Source organism: Corvus moneduloides, chromosome 11 (genome assembly GCF_009650955.1).
Source record: "Corvus moneduloides isolate bCorMon1 chromosome 11, bCorMon1.pri, whole genome shotgun sequence".
NCBI classification, from domain to species: domain Eukaryota; kingdom Metazoa; phylum Chordata; class Aves; order Passeriformes; family Corvidae; genus Corvus; species Corvus moneduloides.
Window position 1 is genome coordinate 9,154,048 of NC_045486.1, and position 23,375 is coordinate 9,177,422.

At 40.0% G+C, this 23,375-nt stretch overlaps 1 protein-coding gene across 8 annotated transcripts in view; it reads left to right on the forward strand.

The window, feature by feature from the left end:
- Positions 1–23,375, forward strand: part of FHIT (fragile histidine triad diadenosine triphosphatase) — a 622,475-nt gene that overhangs the window by 456,611 nt on the left and 142,489 nt on the right. The gene's annotated exons all lie outside the window — the stretch shown is intronic.

Sequence of the window (23,375 nt, forward strand, 5' to 3'; positions counted from 1 at the left end):
TTTTAAAAACCACATTTAGTCAGCTCTTGATGCTTGGTGGTCAGGCAAGTACCAGTCAGGTAGAGAGGTGGCAAGTTATGCTGCCCTAAAGCGATGTAGACTTATGTGAAAATGTCCTACTTATGCAAATGGATCATAAAAAAGGACAGAGTCTGGCCTCCAGCACATTTAATAGCATTCTTAGACTTTGCCAGGCAAGTGTTGCTTCCTGCCTCATGGTTTTGATAGATGGAAAGTTACTGCTAATGCATTTTTAACTCTGAGTATTGTAGTGAAAATGTCACCAACTGAAATGCATTCTCTCTTCTGTGTGTGCTGGCTCCCTTACCATGTCAAATGCTGCTAAGTAGATAAAAGGTGTGTCTGCCATGAGATGAATCTACTTGTTCCTCCTGGCTTATGGACTCCATTCTTTCCGTGTCCAGCTTTTCCCACACCAACTCATTCATCGCAGTCTGGATCCTCAGTGGTGCCAGAACTCAGCTGGACCCTTCAAGGGCCAGAAGTGACCAAAGTTGAAGAGAACACAAGTCCAGACTGTGGTGCTGTCTGGATGTGGGGATGGCGAAGCAATGGCACAACAAGGCCTGTGCTCAGCAGCTGCCTTTGGACAGAGACTCCCCCTGCCTTGGCAGCTCTGAGCTTCCCTGGTACTGCCTGGGCTGGGATGGAGCTGCAGCTGTCACACCAGCCATGGCACTGCTCAGCCAGGCAATGTGAGTGCCTGTGAGCCGTGTCTGTGTGCTCTCCTCCGTGCTGGGTGTGCTCTGCTTGCTGTGCCCGACGTCATAAGAACATGGGCCTTCTTATTCAAAGGAGACAAACATGTTTCTAAGTGCATTTCCTGCTGAAAAACTCCATGGGGGTTATTAAGAATTTACCCATGTTTATCTCTTTTCTCGGGCAAATGGTGCAGTTGATTTTCCTGCATACCTATGATGTGGCATGTTTTCTGTCTCTGCATGAGTCCTCACTTGTGTATCAGTTATGAGAATATTTCATTTATGAAAATAAGGACCTTTAAATACTGGTTTAGAGCAGGCATTGCAGATAGTCATGATTTCCAGCACTCTCTGCTTTTAATTTAGCTAGAGCAGAGCCTGCTACGTTGTGCTGTCATGCAGGTGGCTTGTGCAGAGCAACTGTGGGCAAAGGCAGCTGATACGTAACTACTCAAACTTAAGTATTCACTGAAGGATTTTCTTGTCTGAGAGCTCTCAAATCTCAGGTATGTGATCTGTGTGCTGAAGCTGTGCCAACCAAATATTTACTATTAGTCTACTGCTTCTTGAAAAAATTTAGAGAATTCACACATATTACAAAAAGTAGCATTTTTCAGAACAGACATCACTGAAAGATGTGCTCTATTAGTTAAAGTGGTTTGTTTTGCACTGTTATAATTAGGGTTTAGCTCAGACAATGTTTTCTCAGTAGCCACATGTTGTTTGAATAATTCAACTATGAAGAATATTCTGAGCTAAACTCTGCTTTAGTCCCAGCCAATTTATGAACCTTTATTCAAACACTCTTCAAGATGTCACCATTTTAAAATTAAAATAATTTGCCTTTCTAGTTACTGATTTCAAATATCTTCCTTCTGCTTGTCTAGAATCCTTTGTTTAGACATAAAATATGAAGTCACATTAACATGTCTTTGGCATTTTTATCTGATGGAAATAGCTAAAATTTGGTACTGACTTCCTTTTTTGCTCTCTTCAAATGAGTCCACATGGATAGGAGGCTTCACATTGCAAACACCTCTGGGTTCTTTAGTGATCTGCAGCAGTGTTCTGCTGAGTTAGATTATGAAGGATTTTTAGCACAGTTTCCCTAGGAAATGACATTTATATGCTTGTGCTGCATATATCTGTTTTGAACATGTGCTTTATTTCTCTCCTTCTGTGTTCCTGTCCCCAGTCTCTCCTGCATGATTTCTGAGCAGGGACTATTTCTTACTTCATCTGTGCAGGACCTCACACCTTGCCTTGAGTTTAGCTTTTGGGGCCTGAAGGAATTGGTTTTTTATAGTGCAGATAAAAAAAACCCAACAAACTGATATTGATAATGAACCATCTGCCTTGTCTGCCTTCCAACCAAGAGAAAAATTGGATTCAGAACCAAGCATCCCCTGGATCTTTGAACCAGCTTTGACATCTTCAATGGTGGGAAGGGAAGGAGATATGTGTAGAGGTTCCCTGGTGACCATAGGAGATGTTTGGGAGCAGGAGGCAGACTCCCAGGATCCTCTCTCATCTCCTTTGTTCTCTCAGGGAGGGCTGGAAGCGTGAACTGACAGCAATAAAGCACAGGCCCTTATAAATGGGAACCAGCAGGAAGGAGACTTGGGTCACAGTTTGCAACCTCCTGAGCAGCAAGGGCCAGGAGTCTTTGAAAGGCAATCCAGAGCCAAACTGCTCCTGTTTAAGCCTTCCTTGAATTTGCTAATAAACCAAATTTGGAGGAATTATTTCTATGAGGAAAAAGAAAATTTGACTAATCTTTAAAAAAGTCCTTGTTCCCTTTAATTCCACACTAACTGGTACTTTGGAGGAGGGTCTAACCTTTAAGTGAAACTGAGCCTGTAGTAATTTTTAGGAGCAGTGCATATCCACTGAATTGTGAAAAATACAAGGATTACTATATAGGTCTTAAACCTTAGGGAAACACTTTGGACTTCTGTAGGCAGCTTAATCTAATCTAAAGGTTGAGCATGGTTCTAAATGTATTTTCTAGTGAGCTCTGTACTCCTAGAAGCAGTAGAGAAAATTGCTTGACCAGCTAATGGGATTAGCCAACCACATTCAAAGGTTTACAGTCCACTATGGAGTATCTAATTGAGTAAGATGGATATTTCTAATATTCATTGCTTTAATTTTTATGTTTTATTGAAGTATGAAAGGCTCAGTGGCTGCTTGGAAGACAGCTGGAAGGTCTCCTGAGGGAGGGATTGTTTAGGGTAAAATAAACCAGAAAGACAGTAAAAAGAGGCACAGAAGAAAATGTTCTGAGAGCTTCTATTGTGCTAGGGGTGTTTGTGCATCTATACAAATTACTCAACTGGACAGTATTACCTTACTGTGATGGTGTTATTGATGGGGAAGGAAATTGTGACTTAAGAAGCTAGAATAAAGGCTTATGGAAATAATAATTGTTATTAGAGTTATCTGAAAATGCAGCTGGTTTTCCCTATTTGCAGCTGTTGTAGTGCTTGCAAGAAGACATAAAATGCAAGGACCACAAGCTTCCTGTACAGTATTCCAGCAGCTGTAGAAGAGTGGTTCTCCCTGTCCTTTCTTTCTTCCCATCATGTCTTCTCTATGACCTGGGTGTCTGAACAAAACGTGGGAGTAAATGCATCTCCATGTCCTTATTGCCTCAGGCCTAGGTGCCAGCTGGGGTCATAGGTGACAATGTCATTGTTTCTCTGCAGGGTGTGGGACTGAGGGTGCCGTGCTGCCTGGAACAGCCTGGCGTGCAGGCACCCAGCAAAGCTGGCCAATTCTCTGACTCAGCCAGACTGTATGACATTGGTATCAGACTGATATCAAGTCCTCAACTGTCAGACCTCGCGTCTGTTATTTTAAGTCTTTTCCAGTCCAGTAAGCTGTCAAGGGTAACACCCATTTGGACAGAGACAGCTCTGAGTAGAGAGAAGCAAAGCCCAACTACAAACTGTTTCTCACTCCTGAGAGCAGTATCCAGAGGGGAATCAAGCATTCCCATGTGTGCAGTGAGGGTGGCCACAACCGTGCAAAGTCATGGCAGGCCTGCAGGGCAAGAGGACTTCCTTGCAATTAGCTCTCTGTGTGCATTCCCAAATCTTCTGGGTGGGAGAGCGAGAGTGCTGTGTGTGCACTGAGGCACTTCTCGCTCAGTTCTGAACAAGGGAGGCTCGCAGTGAGGGCGAGGGCACACAGAAATGTACATTTGACAGCATCTCCAGTGGTACATTACCCAAGTAAGGATCAAAACAAGCATGCTACAGGCCTTTGGAAAGAAAGAAGCAGATTTGAACAAAATCTACTTATGCAATAAAATCATAAGAAGTCATCCTGATAATGACCGTACAGAAGGTTGCAAAGACAGTGGGGAAGTAACCCCATTAACTTGAAAGGGGAAACAAGAGCATGTGCCAATAAATATTTACTCTCCTTCTGGTATTTGAAAGTGTTCTTATTTGCAGAGCAAACTGAAGTATTTTCTGTGGGATTTTGTAGAAGTAATATTAATATTAACTTTGTGTCTTTGTTGCTTTATTTTATTTCTTTGAAACAAGTAGTAAATTTACCATTGCAAAATTGAGATTTTTTTTTTTCAGTTGTAAAATTTATCTCAGCTCATTTGTCATGAAAATTTGCCCCTTAGGACTAATTTGAACAGTATCCCAGGTGTTTAATGTTGTTCACCTAATGAAGGCACAACTCATGAAAACAACTATTGAACTGTGGTACACTTCATGAATACTGAGGAGGCATTCAAATTTAAAATGCATGTAGTAGTAACTGGGTCTATAAACTGCTGCTCCTGAAGCCTCGATGCTGGATGCATATTTCTCCAAATGAACGTTTTCACTTGCGTGCTTTTCTATTTACTAAAGCAGTTTGTAGATCTCCATTTAGCCTCATCAAGCCACAGAGAGTACAGTTATAATTAGTTTGGCCATGGAGGGCTTGGCAGATTTTTTGGTGAAATACTCTAGTTCATAACATGCCTTACTAGTCACATTTCTATCCTCTTAAATAAGAGGAAATGAATCATAGTTGGATGCAAATAATGTAGGAAAAGAGGTAAAGAGCAAAGAAAGAAGGCTTTTACATCCAGGTGTGAGGGCCTGCTGTGCATCACACTTTGTTAAAAGAGCACATTATGTGAGGAGGAGGGAGGAATATGGGTGGATTAGGAGAAACCTGCTGAAATGTGTCCAAAAGGAGTTTTAAAAAAAGAAAAAGCCTGACCCAGTTGCACCCCTGAGAGAGGAAGGGGACCAAATAAAGAGATCTGTGTAGACACTAGGCACCACAGGAACAGCTTCTGCCAAGGCAGAACAGAAGATCTTCTGCACAAATGTGCCATTGAGATGCTCCAGCAAAGCTGGAGGTTCTGGGAAGAGAGTAGGCCTGGTGTGCCTACCCTAGAGGATGTCTTGGGGTGAAGGTGCTGTTGAAATGAGATGTCACTCTTACTACAGGGGAGCTGCAGCTCTGTCAGTCATAGCCTGAAAACAGAAAGTCTGTATTCTAGGTAGCTGAAATGAAATAGCTGTTGTTGTCTGCCACCCTTATGACAAGCCCTGTTTTCCTTTCTTTCTTTTTTCTTTTTTTTAAGCTTCATTTTGCAGTGCCTGGCCCACAGGCAGGGGGATTTTGCTCTCTTCTCGGAGCTGATGTTACTTAGCTCTACTAAAAATGCATATCAGCATTTGCCAGACACAAATCATTGTTCTTGACAGATTATGCAACTTGGATTATAAAAATCCAACGTTTTTCTCTTTCTGTCTAAAAATTTGCAGCTTGCCAGCATAGTGGGAGGCATTAGTGTTCTAATTTAATTCTCAGAATTAAGCATATTTGCAAATTTAGGCTGGCCAAAAGTAAGAGTTCTGTTCTGAGAAAAAATGGTTGATGTGCTTCTATCTGTTGTTGCTGAAATGGCTGTGGAATTTCTCATTAAAAATCACTGTGAGTATGTAACGCAGCACAGTCAGGATACTCGTAACAGGAGACAGGTCTCTGTGCAGAATTACCAGGCTCTAAATAAATGCTCAAATGCCTATATTGTTGACTGATCTGAGATCACTTAGAGTCTGGAATCTTTTAATTTTTCTTTTCTTTTATTTTTTGACTGGTAGCTGTTTTGTAACCCTGAAAAATATTTACTTGTGAACCAACACTAACTGCAGCAGAAAAACAAAAAAGAATGCCAGATAGCTCTACTCTTCAACTTTTACTGTATCCCAAAATAGCTCTAGACCTCATTCTGTTCTGAGATCTGCAGTGCACATCTCTGCTCCGATATGCTGCTCTCTGTCCTGTATTTTTAGTGAAACCAGTAGGAGTTCAGAGTATGTGGGACTGCAGAATCCTCGATCTTCCTTGCTGACCTGAGACTAGATTTTCTTTCTGTGTTTGAAATGGATGTGCTTCTGTGATATTAAAAATGACTGTGAAAAATTCCATTCTTGTTGCAGCCAGGTGGTCAGCGTTCTGCATTTAGCCCTTTGTGTTTCCACTTTAAGAGCAAAGATGAACTCCTGATTCTGGGGATTTATTTTACTTTTGCTTTTATATTGAGGCTGCCTTGTATGGACACTGCAGATTCACTATATGGTGTCACCTCTGCCATGATCTCTGTGGCTGAGATACAAGCAGATTTTTATTTAAAGAGCCTAAACTACTAGATTTGGTAAATGTGCCTCGTGTTGAAATGGTGAAAAGTGAAGAAGTCTTACTTGCAGATCAAATTTCTTAGCTGTTGTGCTTGAAAGCCAGACATTTAACATCATTTTAATGCAGTTTTTGTGTTTGAATTAATATAATAAATGTCAATGTTGAATAGCATAAGGTCATATTTTACTGCTTTGACCATAAGTGCAATCTTCCAGGATTCAGTTTTATTACTATTATAATAGTCACACTGGAGAAGGTCACCAATATATCTTTCAATATGAAGTAACATATGAATGAATAGTTTATACCAACTTTATTCTCTGCAGTGTGTTGTGAGCTGTATTGACAAAGATCTGCCTGGGATATATTCCATGTAACTCTGGAGCTGCTGTAATCGTGTGTTGCTTATGCTCATTAGGGCCTTAGTCTTTGCAAAGAAATGAACCTTTGAGGTTTGTACTCTGCTACTTCAAAATAAAAAGGGCATTTTCTTCAGCAGTATAGATATTTAGTCTGAAAAGCACAGCTATACACCACACAGCATGATGAAAATGATCCAGCTTTTGCATACATACACTTTTGTTGAACAACAACAGTCCCCAACAGTGCCAGATTTCAAAGGTAAATACATCAAGAGTGTGTATCAAAACCTCTGTGCACCCTGTCTGCTTATAAAGAGAAAGACTACACTCATCTTTAAAGCTGGAAGTAATTGGACACCTACCTGCATATTTACATTCCCTGATGTGGTGTTACAATTACCTTTTTTTGTGGCTTCTAAGGTGCATTCGTACAAGATGCAATAGATATCCTTGATTTTTCTTTTGAGTGAAGGGCTGTGCTCCAAGTGAGGCCAGCTCTGTTGCTGTCAGTGGAAGCTCTAGCACTACTGATTTTCCTCTGTTTGGGATTTATCCTGGTTTGTTTTTTAAAGAATTTTTAATGAATTTTTATCATGTGAGGATGAAATGTTACTCAACTTACTCACTTGTATATCTTACTTCCTTAGAGAAAAGAAACCAGTTTTTGTGGAAATTCAGAGTGGAAAAAAATGCAGGGGTTAAAAGGTTTAGCAACGCTCAGTGCTTTGCTGAATTATGTAAGGCAAAAATATTAAGTAATAATATTTTTCTTATTGCAAATATTCTGTTTGGGGATTATGTGCAGCAGGATGTATGGATCCCAGACTTCTTTCTTTACTTGTTTGGCAGTTTTAAAGCATTCTTGTAGCTAAAAAAGTTGTTACCTTGGAAAACTTTTTTGCTTTTCTTTTTTTTTTTTTTATTATCTCAAGGGTTAGCATTACTGAACAGTAAAACTATTTTGTAAAGCTGAAGTCCCCAAACTGTTTCTGCTTTGTGTGGTTTTGAGTGCACAACAAACAATATCAGCTTGCTGCTCCTGCTGTCAGTCAAGATCTCCTATAGCTGTTGCAGAAGATTTGTGCATCCCATGCCAGAGGAACTGAGTTTCAAATCTTGTTTGACAGCTCTGGAGGGGCCTGTACTGTGCATGCAGCTATTTTGCAGTGGAAGCTACATAATGTAGAATGTTAGGTATTTCAGGTGTATTTTGCTGAGGGCAGGATTTGTGCTGTGAGCTCCCTGAGCACCAGGAGGAAGCACAAGATGAGCCACAGCAAGGTGAGGGCTGTGTCCCATCCAGCTGCATCCTCCTGCCCTTGGCTCTGCTCCCTGGGCTTGGCCTCCTGTATGTCAGCAGCACATCCAGCCATGCCTGGTGCTCCTTTGCATGTTCCCAAGGCAGGGGAAGCAATCCCGATGTGCTTCCACCTACACAGGTGTTATGGCAGAACAGGGCTGCAAATGGCCCAGCTGTTCAGCCCAGACTCTCGTCCATCAGTGTTAAGCCATGTTTCAGAAAAATATTTTGAAATCCTTCTCCTTGAAAAATTTGAATCAAGGTAAATAATTTTCCTGGCATCTGCTTCCATAATGTTTTGTTTGCTGTTATGTGCAGATGTATTCTATTGCATCGCACTTGCCAGCATGGGAGCATTTTGTTCTCTGATGTATTCAAAATTATGTGTAATGACTTTAGCCTTCACCTATTAGAACTTTTATTTCTGGAAAATATTTATTGCATGCAAACAGAGGAAGCAGGTGTGAACATGCAGGCACATAAGCTAAACCTCCAAGAGAGTTTTAGTTGTTGGTAAGTTTGGGGAGTTTTTTGATAGATCAGTGGCAGTCTCAGAAATGTCATCCTCCAAACCACAATTGTGTGGCTATGTGAGTTAAGGCAAGAAAATAATTTCTAAAATTGTATTTTCAGATGTTCTGTTACTCTAGCAATCCCTCCTGCTTTGTTAAAACTGATTTCCTTTTGTCCTGTCGGTTGTCCTAGAGCACACTTGGAGAGATTGGAGATGTTTTGATATCAGAGTTCTGAACAATGAAACACACTTTGAGTTTCAATGCACGTACACATCTATATATCTATAGCTTACACAAGTTTAAAGGAAATCAATTAGCAATTGACTATTGCAGAGCAATGGTGATAGCATCTGGAAGTGGGGATAGTCTTCTAAGTCTGAGCAAGGCTTTTGAATGTTCCAGTACTTTTTGAGGGCAAAACTACTGGGGGAGGAGGAAGCTCCTCCTTGGAGAATTACATTATTTTAGGATTTCTGCAGATGAAAATGCAGAGGTGTAATTTGTCATTGAACTTTTCCAAATCTAAAATCTGTAACAGAGTTGCTCTCAAGACGTTCTCTAAGTGGCCCCCATGGCTTTGAGCTCTGTCTGCTCCTGTTGACCTTTAATGTGTGCTGGAAGGCTCATCCCTTCCCTGGGGCTTGAGGTGGGAGGGATGGCTACCAAATGTAATTCCTGGTGCTTCTTTCCTCTTCAGTCCTTGCTGGCTGGAAAGGCCAGGTGAAACTGTCCAAGTTGCCCAAGGGCAAACACACTCGTCTGAACAAACTGAAAGAAAATTAAAGCGTGTAAAGCAAAACGAGTCAGACCATTGTTTCTCAGCAGCAGAGTTTGCTTGGAGCTTTATTCAAACATTGGTTCCCCATTCCTCCTCCCACTGGAAAACATTAAATTATTATAAGTAATACTGAGTGTTTCATGCATTTTGTAGTATCTAAGGTCATAGAGGTTGCCAGTAAGTGCAGTGTTTTACTTCCAAGTGTGGGCCTCTTGATGTCTTGGCTGCTGCCACTGGAGGTTTAGGTGTCAGAACTGTGCTACATATGTGGTGTCAGCTCTGCCTGTGAGCACAAGCTACAGCTCCATTTCCCAGCCTCCTAATTGCTATTAAAGGAGACAGCAGCAACTTCACAGCTGGCATCTCATTTCATCAAAGCAGTGATAAACTATATTCAAAAAAAACCTTCTCTCACTTCAAAAATCCTTTCGTTTTGGTGACAAGTGTTGGGGTATATTTGCATACAAATCACTTTCTTCCAGGAAAAGGCTGATTTTTTGTTGTTGGTGGTTTTTTAATGCTTTCTAAACATAGTTTGTCTGAAAGTTTTATGAGCCAGTCCTTTTTTTTCATACATAGCCTGATGAGCTGCTTCTGAAACAACATTAAATTGCTTGTTGGTTCCTCTTTTGAGGACAGCCTAAGCATGTTTTGCTATAGAACAATTTCCCTTGCCTCTTACAATTCTTTGGCTTCTCATCTCCATTCATAGCTTTGCTTATCTTGCATATATAAATTAGTAGTACAAATATAATTGGATCTGGCATCATGGCTGCAAGGGGTTTTTTAAATTGTTCACTATTGGTTTAACGTTTTTTTTCAAGTTTAGTTTAAAAGGTTGGGGGTTTTATTCATTAACTTTCCATTCTAATCAACTGTCCTAAGAAAGTGGCAATCAAATGGAAATTTTATTTACTCTTTCTGATGGGAAATATGGTTTAAGAGAGTTTAGTTCTTTCCTGCTGCAAATCTACCCTGTAGAAGCACTTTTATCTCTTGATGACTGGTTCCATGGCAAAAACATCTCAGCCTAATCTATCCTATTCTTGGACCTCATTTTATCTCCTCTGCAATCGAATTTGTCTGTCGTGGAACCAACATTCTTTTTATCACCCAAGGTCTGATCTTCAAGCTTTCACCTTCAAAAGCACAGCCATCCTTAGGCAGACTGGTAGCTCAGAATGATTTATAGCTGAGGAGAACTTTGAAGTTTCTATAAATAACCAAAAAAGCAGTGTTTTCTTCCTTTTTTAGTTATACTTCTGTTTGCTTGCTTATGCTTAGGCATCTCTTGTGTCTTCCATTTTGTATCAGTGACATGCAGCCACGAATGACTGTGCCACCAGTTTCTGAGTGGCCTGATAAGAATCCTAAGATTGTAATGTAAAGCCCAGGGGAAAATGATTCTCAAGTGGTTTTCACACAGTTGTAAGGATCAGCATGGGGCTGCATGGGAAATGCAGACAGGCACATTCAAGGGGACTCTTTAGAGAACGTTTAATTTCCAGAGCAACAAGTCTGCACATTGCTTTTGCAAGACTGAACTCTATAACTGCACGCAACCATCACCGACATGTTGGGAGGTCGCTGAGTGACTCACATCCAGCAGCTTAGCAAGGGAAAGCTGAATAAATGACAGTGAAGGTGCTTTCATTTGGAGGAATACCAAATGTTCCTGCTCTTTCAGCTCCTAGATATGGGATATCTACTTTATGACCTTCAGAAGGATAAAGAAATCCACATTTCTCAGCAAGATGGCTTTGATGGTGATCATAAACCCCCAAGATATCCTGTGTGCTTGTTGTTTAAGGAAGAAACACAGAGATCTGAAAATTCATTTGCAGACACCGAATTCAACATCAATTTTCTCCCTCACATCCAGGATGCAGCTGGAATACTGTCGTCTTTCTTTGTTGGATTTTGCTGTTGTTATTGTTGGTTGGTTGGTTTTTTTTGACATATATTTACTTTCTCTTTTAACACTGATAGCATGTCAGATTTAAACCATTTTTTTTCTTCCCTCCAGGGAACTGTCTACTGGCAATAAGTGCAGTGACATATTGTTGTTATCAGCTTGTATTATGGTAACACAGAGAGTTCCAAACCAAAGATCACAGCCCAAATCTTTGGGGATATGTAGACATGCTGTGGAGTTCTAACAGCTACTCAGATCTTGCTCCAGTGAGACTTTTAGGTCTGTGATTAATTTGGAGTGCACAGGGATCTTGCAGATTGTCCCAGTGGTTCCAGCTGTGTAAAGGGAAATATCTACTATTGAAAGTGAGGTAGGATGTAAGGGTTGAAGGTCCATAAAATCAGATGCTTGCCTTAATGGATATCAGCCTAAAATATCTGAAAACCTCACACTGTACAGCACTTATAGGGAACTACATGCAGGTGTTGAGGTTCATATGGATGTTTCCATCTGGACCTATGCAATAAATTGGAGAAGGGAGTGGAAGGAAGGAGGGCAAGTTTGGGTCTCTGCTGAGCAGAAAACCACAGAAGATTGGAAAGTTGGAAACAGAAGATTTCACCTCTGCATATGTCCTTTCATACCCCTTGTACAGTTGATTTTATTGTTGATCTCACAGCTACAAGACATTCAGGGTCTCCCCTTGCTAGTTATATGTGACACCACCCCTTTGCTTTGGAGCATTTATTTTTCACAGAAGTGACCCTGTGCTAGGCATGAACATTCTTGGCTACTTTCAGTAGTATCAACAAAAGAAGAAAACATCAGTGACTTTTAGAAGCACTGAAGATGTTATGCAAGAGACCATTTTTAGACTCCTCAAGAATGTGTGCATTTCTGTGCCTCTCCACAAAGGCTGACCACTGCTGAGACTAGCACAGGAGGATCTGCACCCAGCTGCTTTTGTGGAGCTGATGGGCTAATGTGGAAATGCTCCTGTGGGCAGAAAGCCAGCCCAGCTCCTGCTGCACACAGCCCTGGAAGGATTCTGTGGTGCTGCATGTGATGGGGTTTGGCCCTTACAGAGGGCAGAGGAGAGGGGGGAGATGCCTTCCCCTCATTTCCTCCTTGAGCACCTGTTAAGGAGCTAAGCATACCCTGGTTCTGGATTTGGAAATCATTATAATGACAGACTGTGACAATAAAAAGAGCCGTGAAAATAGATCATGTAAAGAAGTCCTGGATTAAAAATCGCCATGTACACTGGGACATGATAAAACTCCACTAAGTCAATAATCTGTGCATTAAGAGCTCCTCTGCTTATGTAAAGGAACTAAAACAGTCTGTTCTTCTCAGTGAGCCAGAAGCGGTAGCTTGGGTATGTAATAGGATGATAAAGAGTGCTTGCTTTTCAGTAGCCCTTACAGTCTAACTTGATTTACAGATCAGATCTCTGCTGCTGACAGTAGGAAGACTGTAATGATGCCAATGACCGTGTCTAAGAGAGTCTCAGTTGTGTCTTTATTCCAAGTCCACAGAAAGGAAATAATAAAAACAGATAATCACATTAAAGTAATGGTTTCAGATGACACTCACACAAAATAAGGTTATTCAGAGTTAAGCTGCTAGTTTATCTTCTTCATTCCCATGTTCTTGAATATTGCAGGAGTCCTGGATGAGAGTATGAATTTATGTACCATGCATCGCGTAGCGATTCAGCAGACCTGGGAACAATGCGCATTAATGACAATAATAGTATTAGAAAAGCATCTACAGAGGCAATCATGATACAGGGCCCTGTTGTTCTTATCCAAGAGAGCTTATTATGCAAGTGAAAAACAGGAAGGAGACCTACTTTCTGATTCCCTCCTCCTTTATAGCTTTCATTGTCTCGAGTGCTTTGTAAGCTATGTTTTGCTATCTCTGCTTGAGTTTTATTTTGAATTAAAAGGAGTTCTTTGTATGGATACTTTCATGGTGAGGATGTATTCTACATCTGTTTTACATTTTCTCAGCCGTTAAGTATGACTTTCTCAAAACTGACTCCCCTGGCAGGTGAGGAAAAATGCACCTTTGGGAGCATTTTGTCCTGACACACACACACACACTCCGTGAACCTTCTCATTGACACCAAGCTTTTTGTGTCAAAGCAGGTATGAAATAAGTTGTCAAAATTAAGTAGCTAAAGAATAGTGGCTTAAAATAATTTCTTTTTATGTTGAGCTACCTCTTAGTCTCTGCTTAAATGCTACAAATGGTCTTTGATATTTCCACCCTACCTTTCTACTGCAGCTGAGTGAGGGCTGATTCCCAGCTTAGCTGCACTCGTTGTTTTAATCCCCAGAGACAAAAACTGCAGAAGAGACTATTGCTCTATCCCTTTTCCTTTTGAAGTACCTCTTTCAGCCCCCACTTACTTATCCCTCGTTTACCCTTTCAGTGTCCTTGTCATCCAGCTACTAACGTTTGTAAAGGTCACAGCCTGTCTCCTGACACGGGGAGGGGTGTGTGTGCCCCTGGGGTGCACTGGTGAATGCTGCAGAACTCCTTTGGATGTTGACAGGGCTGCTTTCAATAGTCTGCTAAACAGCAAAGAAATTTACATTTACAAAACCAGTAATCAACTCTCTTACTTGGAAAGTCATTTCTCTACTACACCCACTTCAACAGTGCATTGGCCAAGGCAGTAGAGATACACATCCATTATCATGGACTTTGCAATTTTGAGCATTCAAAGGAGCTGATGAAAATACACTGGGACATTTATCACATCAAAGATGTGATATTGCAGGGCAGAGATATTATGATTTGCCTCTCTGTCATGCAAGTGTGCTGAACAGCTCTTTCACAAGGGAGACAGAAGATTCTCTCATTTTTTGGACTGTTCCTAAATATGCTGATGCTTTTACAGAGGGCTAAGCAATTCCTGCAAGGGGTGTAGTAATTTAGGCTCATCCTACTCTCATGGAATAGTTCCCTGGAACAGCATAGCCTGTCCTGTTGCTTTAGATGCAATTTCAGTAACTAACTATGCAAAATATCCATGAGCACTTCCAGTTTAAGAAAAATGCAGCTCTCCATTGACTGTAATCGGAGCAGTTTTCTGAATGCCCTAACAGAACCAGCCAGAAAACCAGTCCTGAGAAATTAATGGGAATCAGGTGGTTTAGCCCCTTTAAAAATTGTGAAAATCCTAGCGTACATTACAATATTCTTTGAGGAATACGCTTAGTGTAAGATAGCCTGAATTATCCAAATTCAGTTTTCCAAAACTCCCTGTTATTCATGTTTCTCATTATCTATAAATTACATTCAAAATTACCTTAATTACCTGAAACCTTGGTTATCCAAACATATTCACTGTCCCCTGTGATGCTCTGGTAATTGATCTTGTACTGCATTCCTCCAGCTGATGCTTCATTGCTTACGGAATGAAGGCACAGTTGGTCTGCCACGTGCTACTACAGGTTTATCTTTTTCTGTGCTGCTCAGCATAAAGTTAGTGCAGAGCTTCAAAGAGTACATGGAAAGCTCTTGATCATCTGCATTGATAGGTATTTGGAGAAAGAAGAGCTGTTACCAACTTCTCCAGCAGCAGGTCCAACAGAACCTTCCTTGACATAACTCTGGTGAAAACAGAAAAGGAAAAAATGAAACTTCCTAAGCAGCAAAGTACTTCAACACTGCCAATAAAGATCTGGCTTTTCACAGTTCCAAATTCACTGGTTTTCTCTGGTAAAACCAATTTGCCTTCAAAATTAGGTGAGAGAAATCCCAGGGAGATTCACCAAATGTTAATCTGATTCATTTACTACTGTCACCCACCATAGATGCCCAGAACGGAAAAAAAGTTGTACTTTCAAGTGCCATAGACAACAATGTCAATAATGCTTATGGTTTGTACAGAACCTTAATTTCCAACACATTCTGTGGTATCTTTCTACCAGGTAAAATCTTGTTTCCAGTAAAACTTATTGCCTGGAATATGGCATCCAATAAATTTCAAGAAAGTAAATTTGTCATAACTAATATCTAATAATTAATTATTCCCTCATTATAGCTCCTGAATAATGAGCTAGTATATAGCTTCATAATGATCACATTATTTTTTTGAATACGATGGTGCAGCAGCCTTAATTAAGATCAAATGCTGAAGCATTTTCTCACAAGTTGGTTTTTACTCTTGGGTGGAGGTGTTGGATTATGAGCTCACTTTCTCTGTTTGAAATGAGGTGTTGCTCATTCCAGTAGGGTTATTTTGGTAAATTGAATTCAGTGCAGTTTCCTGGTGGTGCAGGTCATTTGGACAAGACTTGTTACTGCTGACAGTTTTGAATGAGCATATCAGTTGCTATGACAAATGCCATCACTCCAATGTTTAGGCCAAAACCCTGCTTTCTCACTGTTGCACCTCAAATGTTGTTTGGTCTCTGCTGTCAGCTTTGGGCATGGCTGTTTATGTCAGTGGTCTTTTACATTTATAGTTGCTATAGGTGCATTGATAGCTTCATGTAATTATGACCAGTTTTGTCGTCTATTTAGAAAAAGGATATATCATCTGGAGCAATAAGGATGTAGTTCTTAGCTGGAATGGGTTGCTGTACAGCAGGATTTCTTTATGAGATCTCAGAGCATCACAGCAGTCATAGATGACATCCTTCTAGATTGGGATGTCTGCATTTCCATGTTGGTCACCGGTTATTTATTGCTTTTGGGCCTTCCAAGATCAGAAGCTTGATGTGGCTCTAAGAATGTGGTCATGATTCCTGTGACAAGTTTAGATCTTGAATAAATTTCCACCAAATGAGACTTGGATCAGAAGTGTGTTTCTGAGTCACAAACTCTTCCACAGCTGCTCTCACTGTGGTTCCACTTAGGCACCTGCTACTGCCCAAGGCTGCCCCTGAGGCCAGGAGCCAGCAGAAGAAGATGAATCCTGCAGTAAAATACCACTTGCTATGAGGAACTGAGCTTTTAGTTGACCTACTTGACATATCCTAAAGGCATTTAAAGGGAATATGAAATATACGACAGACTTGTTTAAATGAAAAGTGAGCAGTTCTGAATCCAGCATTTCCCCGCTGTGGCCCTGTGTCTTGTGGAGTCACTGTACTTTGTGTAGCAGTACTTTGTACTTTGCTGTGCTGTCTAGCAAGATTCAGACTATAAGCCATATCTATATTCAAATTAGATGTATTGACTTTTAAAAGTAAAATAATGTTTATTGTTCATTTCTTGGAACTATTGCATGTTTCACTGACATGAAAAGTTATTTTAAGTAGTTTCAGTGGGGTGAGAAGATCAAGTAGAATAAAAACCCCTCTGTATAAAAGCTGCAATGTGGTCTTCAAAGAGTGCACTTATGATAGTGTGGAGAGATCCATGTCAAAGATATGCAGTGATTGCTCTGTTCTACTGGAACCACTAGTTCTCTGATATATTGCATAAATCTGGTCTTCTGCATTAGTGTAAACATGTACAGAGCTGCCTTATCAAGATCAAATTATTTAGAAAATTTGTCTTATCTTAATGACTTTTTTTATTAGTGCTAAGATGTGGCAGAGCAATATATAAAAAAATTGTGTGGGGGTTTAATAGTCTGAAGCAATTTTTAAGTTTTTATTGTAACTTTATTACATTTGCATTGGTTCTTAATCATCCTTATTGTTCAGAGCTCTGTTTTTTCCCAAACTAGCAAATTCTGTGGTATACTATCTCTCATATTGTACCAAAGCACTCCTCTAACATATATTTAAATCAAGTTCTACATATAAAATCCAGTAAAGAGTTCTCCTTCACATTTTCCTATTATTAGATGCTCTCTCTTAATCCAAGCAGCCTCTACAGATTTCGTTCCTAAAGTCAGTCACTCCATCTTACTGAATAAGGCTTGTTCTGGGCTGGGGGAAACGTCAGGTTTTGCATGGCTACAGGTTTATGGCTGTCCTAATTCTGTGGGTTTACTGGGAACTGAAGGGGTGCCTTGACATATTGTTGTTGTAATGAAGCAAAATATGCATTTGATTAATTTTTAAAGGCTTTTTGATGCCCTCTGTATGTACATGTGTGTGCTATTTCAGTGTACTCTTCTTAACTCCTTCTAGAGGCAGCATCTGTGAAACCATTATTGTTTTCCTCACATAGAGAAATTGCTCCCGTAGCCTTCAAAATGTGAAGAATTGTTCAAGGGCAGAAAAAAGATAAATGACTGGCAGTTGTTTTTCAGTTATATTAATTTTATTAGTCATGCATTCTCCTGTGTTTTTTCAGAGCTCTGGGACTTCTTTCTCTTAGTAATTAGAGCTTTTGAACAAAGAAAACTTCTGCTTAGATGCAATGATGAATTTAATACCCCTACCCACACTCCTCAGCTGAATCTGGGGACATTGTGGTGAGTTTTAATACCTGAAGCTTTGTCTGAGTGATTCTCTCTGCTTTGGGCACTTGATGCAAATTCATGTAAAACAGTGTAAGAAAAGAATAATCCCTCCCGCTGCCCCCCACAGCGCATTATTTCTGCATTCCCATCAGCTTATGGATGTGCAGAAGGGGTTTTTCATACAGACACACGAAATAGTTGGAAATAATGATTTATTACAGTTTTCTGCAGCTGGTACTTCTGGTCCCTGAGCTCCCAGCACCCACCCCAAGGCACTGTCCTCCCTGCTCAATGAGGGCTGAGCTGGCCCTTGAGCAGCCTCCTGCTCCAGAGACACCATCTATCATGTCCATCAAGTTCTTCCTGCTGTTACCAAGAGATGGTGGCAGTATCTAATCTTATCTAATCTGTATTAATCCTAAAATGAGCACAGCCCTGATTTCCAAGGCAGGAGTCCCTGTTGCAGGTTGCTCTGTGAGTGATTGGGGTGTTTTCAGCCTGGAGGGAGAGCCGAGGCTGCTGTGCTTTAAGTTGCTTACCTAAGCTTATGAAATGCATGCAGGAATATTAAATCTTGATATTAAGTCTCTATAAGTATTATAGTTTGGGACAGTTTTTAAATGAAAACCAATTACTCAAAACCAAAATATTAATGAAAATGTCTGTTTTGAGGTGTTTCCCAAAATTAAATTTTTAAGGAAAATTTCTATTATTAACTAAAGTACTTTTTATGTAAAAAAACTAGAATGCTAAAAATAGATATTTAAGTATTTTTAAAGTTTTGGAGATTTTATTCACTTCTACTTTTCATCGTTAAAATATGTTTTTGCTTTTGTTGTTTTTGAGGGCAGTTTTGGGTTTGTTGTTGTTTTTTTAGATGTTGATTCTTGCACTCCCTCTTGTGAGAGGGAGATTGTTTAAAGAAACAGAAACAGTGTTTCCATCTGATGTGAGCTATGAATTCCTGACTATGTTACACATTGAAAATAAATAATTTTCCTAAATTAAAAAGTTTTATAACAAACGATATAAAAAGCTAACAATATTGGTGAAACCCAGGAGCTTCATAAAGTAGCAATTACCCTTTCACTTTTAGATATTTTGCCTTTTTCCCCTTGTATTTTGTTCTTTTAAAGCCTCACATGTTAAGAAAACCTGTCAATTTTAATGTTTTTAAGTGGTTCCTTAAAAAGACAAAGTATAAAAAAAGAACGTTATTCCTATTGTTACAGTGTCAGTACCTGGAGAGCCTTTAATTTTTTCCTTTTTAAAGCTTTGAATTGTTCTGTTTGAAGTTCAAATTCAGGAATAAAACAAGAGTCAAAACTGAAAGTATGTTTCTATATAGCAAATTAATGGACTTAACCAGGAAAAAGCTGTGTTCAGTTCTAAAGCTTGTCACATAAAAGGAATTTTAACCTCTTTGGGGTTTCTTTTTTTTTGGTTTTCTTTCTTTTTTTGACCCCCCAAAGGCCATTTTTCCAACATTTCACAACTACAGAATGTTTGTACCTTGATAGCTATGTGTGAAAATTTATAATAGGCACTTTGTGGGGTTGAGTGGAGTCCCATTGAAGGGAACATAAAGCCTGGCCTATGCCTTAAATACACAATTACAATAATTTGAGCTTCAAAGTCAAAATCCATATAAAGCAAATAAAAATTACTACTGAGCCTTTGAATTTCAGCCTCCACTCTGCGTGTACTAGTGGAAGGAAAATTACATTTGAAGTGGTCACCATGCAGACGTTGGCCAGGAGCTTTGATTTTCTCGTAGCATCTGAGCCTTCTCTGTCCAATCAACTCAAAGCCAGCATGCAGTTATCAAATGCTCACTTTTCAGTCATGCCCCAGAATTCCCAGGGTGAGCACAGCCTTCAATCCACACGTGTCCATGGGGAATTTGTGCCTGTGCTTGGCACTGTTGAGCAGGGCTTTGACAGTGTCCAGGTGCCCATTGCAGAACCACATTACAGTAAATGTCTCTGACTGCCCCTCTCAAAGGGCTCCAGTTCTTATGGCCTAAACGGGCAGTGGGAAACAAAAGAGAGTTACAAGGTGTGTGCAAAGGGGCTGGTGAGGGCTGAGACATGGCACATGTATGGTTAGGCATCCTTGTGCTGCAGCTGTTCAGGAATTTGAACCGTGCTTGCTTGGCCACAACTTTTCCAAACAGGTCACAATCTTAATAGACCAACAGATTTTTAATTTGAATTATGGAGGAGGCTTATGGTCTTTGGTGCATTAAACAACCCACCCAACATCATGCAGGGAGTGGTCTGCTGTGCCCAATATAAAAGTAAAAGTGATTCCATTGAAAACATAGGTCATCCTTAGGTTTTAGCTCAGTTTGAGGAAAACGGGCCTCATCTACTCTTGCTTTACTGCTCCTTTGTGGTTATGCACTTCCACTAAAATACCTAGAGTTTTAGGCTACTATCTGCTGGTAATCTGAAAAATACTGACATTCCTAGTCCTTTAACAAATATTTAATGGGGCTTTTAGTGTGTGTGAGGATTTGCATATTGATTTGTGTATGCATATTTGGGTATTAGGGAGACAAGTACGGCTGTTGAGAGACTTCTGCAAGATTTAGAGCCAGAACGTGTAGAGGGATTCCTTGTGGAACAGGGGCATATGATACCCCTGGAAAAATTGGACAACCCAGGGTTGCTGAGGAAAAACCCCTGAACTGGCACCTGGCTGCAGGCAAGCCTGGAAAACACCTGGCTGCAGGCAGCCCTGAAAGTCCTTGGCAAAGTTATACACTGGTCAGCTCCCCCGCGGATTAGAGGCCGTCTAGAGGGACTGGGTGTGAATCTTTGCAGAGTAGATATAAGCTTGTATAATTAAACAATAAAGCGGAGAACGATGCTCAAATCGTTGCGGTGTATGTGTCGTTACTCTGGCCAGCTCTTCAGACTCAGTCCCTAAAAGAACATATTGTTACAGATTACAATAAGGTATGAAGGTTTTTCACTCTTAAAATGGAGAAGTTGACATTTTAAATTGCATGTGCTCTAGAGATGTGGACTGACTCAGAGAATTTGAAGGAAATAACAGCTGCGCACATCAAAGCTTAAAAATAGAAACTTCATCAGTCAGTAGCAGTTTAGAATGAATGAAGAAATCACAAAATTATTAATTATAGTGTTTAGAAAAAGGAAACATAAAGTTCAAACTTTCTGAAGGCAGAATGCTGTCATCAGTCTTGCAGCATGTCTGTGCTGGGTAGCAGCGCCTTGTCCTGCTGAGCTGCTCTGTTAAGGTGGGGGCTCTTGTCCAAACACAGGCACCTTCGGCCATTTCAGAGACCCCAAGAGGATTCAGGTTTCCCACCTGACTGGCAATTATGATGTAGGGCATATGGGAGACTCCTGCCCTTCTGGAGTGGCAACTGGATGCCCTGAGGCATCTCAGATGGCAGTAGATGCTTCAGTCTGAGGAGTAATTGCACATAAAAATAAGTACAGACTCACTTTCTCTTGCATTTTTAATACGTAGTCACCTGAAGCGGTTTCATAGCAGTGTTTGCAGAAAGTATTGTAGAAAGTAATGAACAGTTTATCTAATTTTAAACTTAGTAAGAATTCTGAGGTGAATAGAGCAGGTGTACAACTTAAAATCTGACCAGATATGAACTTAAAATCTATCCTAGCATCAAAAATTATAGTTAAAAACCATGATTTAAAGTTGCAGTGGATGGTTGTTTTCTTAATGATTTCAAATCCATGAATTCATTCTAACATTTTTAATATATTCATAGTTAAATATAACTTGAATGTTGTCCTAATTACATTCTCATGTTAATTTAGCTCTGATTCAGAATTTATATCATTATTCTTTGTAGAATTATTTTGAAATGATGGAAAGTTCAGCAAAGATGCTCTAGTCTGTGATTGTGCCTTTGAATTATTTATCAAATTCAAAGACAGAAGTATAGCTAAAATCTAGTTTGAGTTGTAAATGAGTTTTGGTAATGTAAGGAGGAAGTGCAAGTCCTTTTTGCAGAATGCCATGGGTGCAGCATTAGGTACTGCAGGAGCACTGCTGGCCCCACATGAGCAGAGAGGTTCATGGTTCATAAGAAGCCTCCACTGCAGCAACTGGCAAATGCTATCTAAGCAGATAAGACAGATAATGTGTGGAAGAGGAGAGATCGAGAGAGATACAGAGAATTTACAAAATGACAGTGCAGATTAGTGACAAAATTAAGAAAAAACCTGCCCTGTCTTGGTCCAAACCAGCCCTCGCTCCCTCTGCAATGTGCCATGGAAACAAAAGCTTTCCCAAGAACTGTTTAGCTCATGTTTCCCACAACCCATTGCAGTGGCAAGTAGTACAGTGCTAACATCAGATTGTAGAAACTATCATTAATGAAAAAATTGAAGCTGTGGCCCTGAGCTAGGTAGAGAACAAACAATTGCTGGTGAGGCGTGTGTGAGTCTGAAAGGGCAAGAAACTGCTGGGGAAAATTCTAAAGGAGAAAAGGAAACTTGTCTTAATGTAAGCAGCAGTTTTGCTAGAGGTAAGTGAGGGGAAATTCTTCATTTATAAATGGTTTATTGAGCCATGATAATAAAGCAGTGCTGCAGAAGAAGGATAATTATCTACTTAAGTATCAGATGCCCTAAGGGTAGAAGCTTCCCTTCTCTTCTTTTGAAAAATGAACTCAGATTAAACAAATGTCCTTTTTCCTGTTTTAGTGTTGACATGGATTTCCTTTTTATGAGTAAAATTAATTAGTTTTTCTATTCGTTTATTCCTGATATGGAAATCAGGTCTGCCAAGCAACTTCGCAGCTCTTCCCTTGGGCCCCAAGTTTAGCCAAGAGCATCCTTTAGGGATGTGCTTTGTATAAGGCACTGGGAAGGCACAAATGAATTACAAGGGGTTTACTATGCCCGGTAACTTACCAAGGGACACAGCATTTCAGAACTAAAACCCCACAAAACTAGGGTTTTTGTCCCCATCCAGGATTGTTTCATTTCCAAGTAACTGCTTTCTAAATATATTTTTGTCCTTTCTTAAATGTTAATACTGAAAGTTGTAACAAAAGGAGAGTAATGGTGGCAGAGCTGACTCTGTACAAAAAAACCTGGAGAGACAGATTTTCAAAGCAGATTGACACCCACAGCTGGGACCAGTCTTCTCTTGTTCTGTTGGGAGCTGCTACAGGTAGAGCTTGTTCTATTCTGCTCCCACTTTAGCAAATATCCATTAAAGACTTGTCTGTCCTCATCTGGATTTTGAAAAATGATCAAAACCTGCTGCTACATCTTTACTTTGAGAAAATGTCTGGTTTTCCCTCCTATCAGAATTATATGTGTGATTCCTACAATATAACCTTGGTGTATGTAAACATGTTGTCTCTGTGCTTATGGAAATAATTGATCTTTCACATGTATTAATCTCTCCTTATTTCAAATGTCTCATGTGGTTCTTGACAATCAGGTTGACGTAACCTTTTTGTGAACCTGTTAACTGCAGAGCAGTTCCTAGTTACCTTTCCTGGATTATAGAGAATATTCTTGAATACCTGCAGGCTTCAAGATGCAGTAAAGATGACTATAATACAATGGCATGGAACCTAATTTTCTTCAAATAGTCCTTTGAACACTTATTTTAATATTGGAAAAAAAATTTTATACCCTTTGTTCATGAAAGTTCAAGTGGTGTTAAAGGTTACTTTAAGGTCTTCGTTCTGCAAATACTATTCTGTAAGTCAGCAAAGAATCCT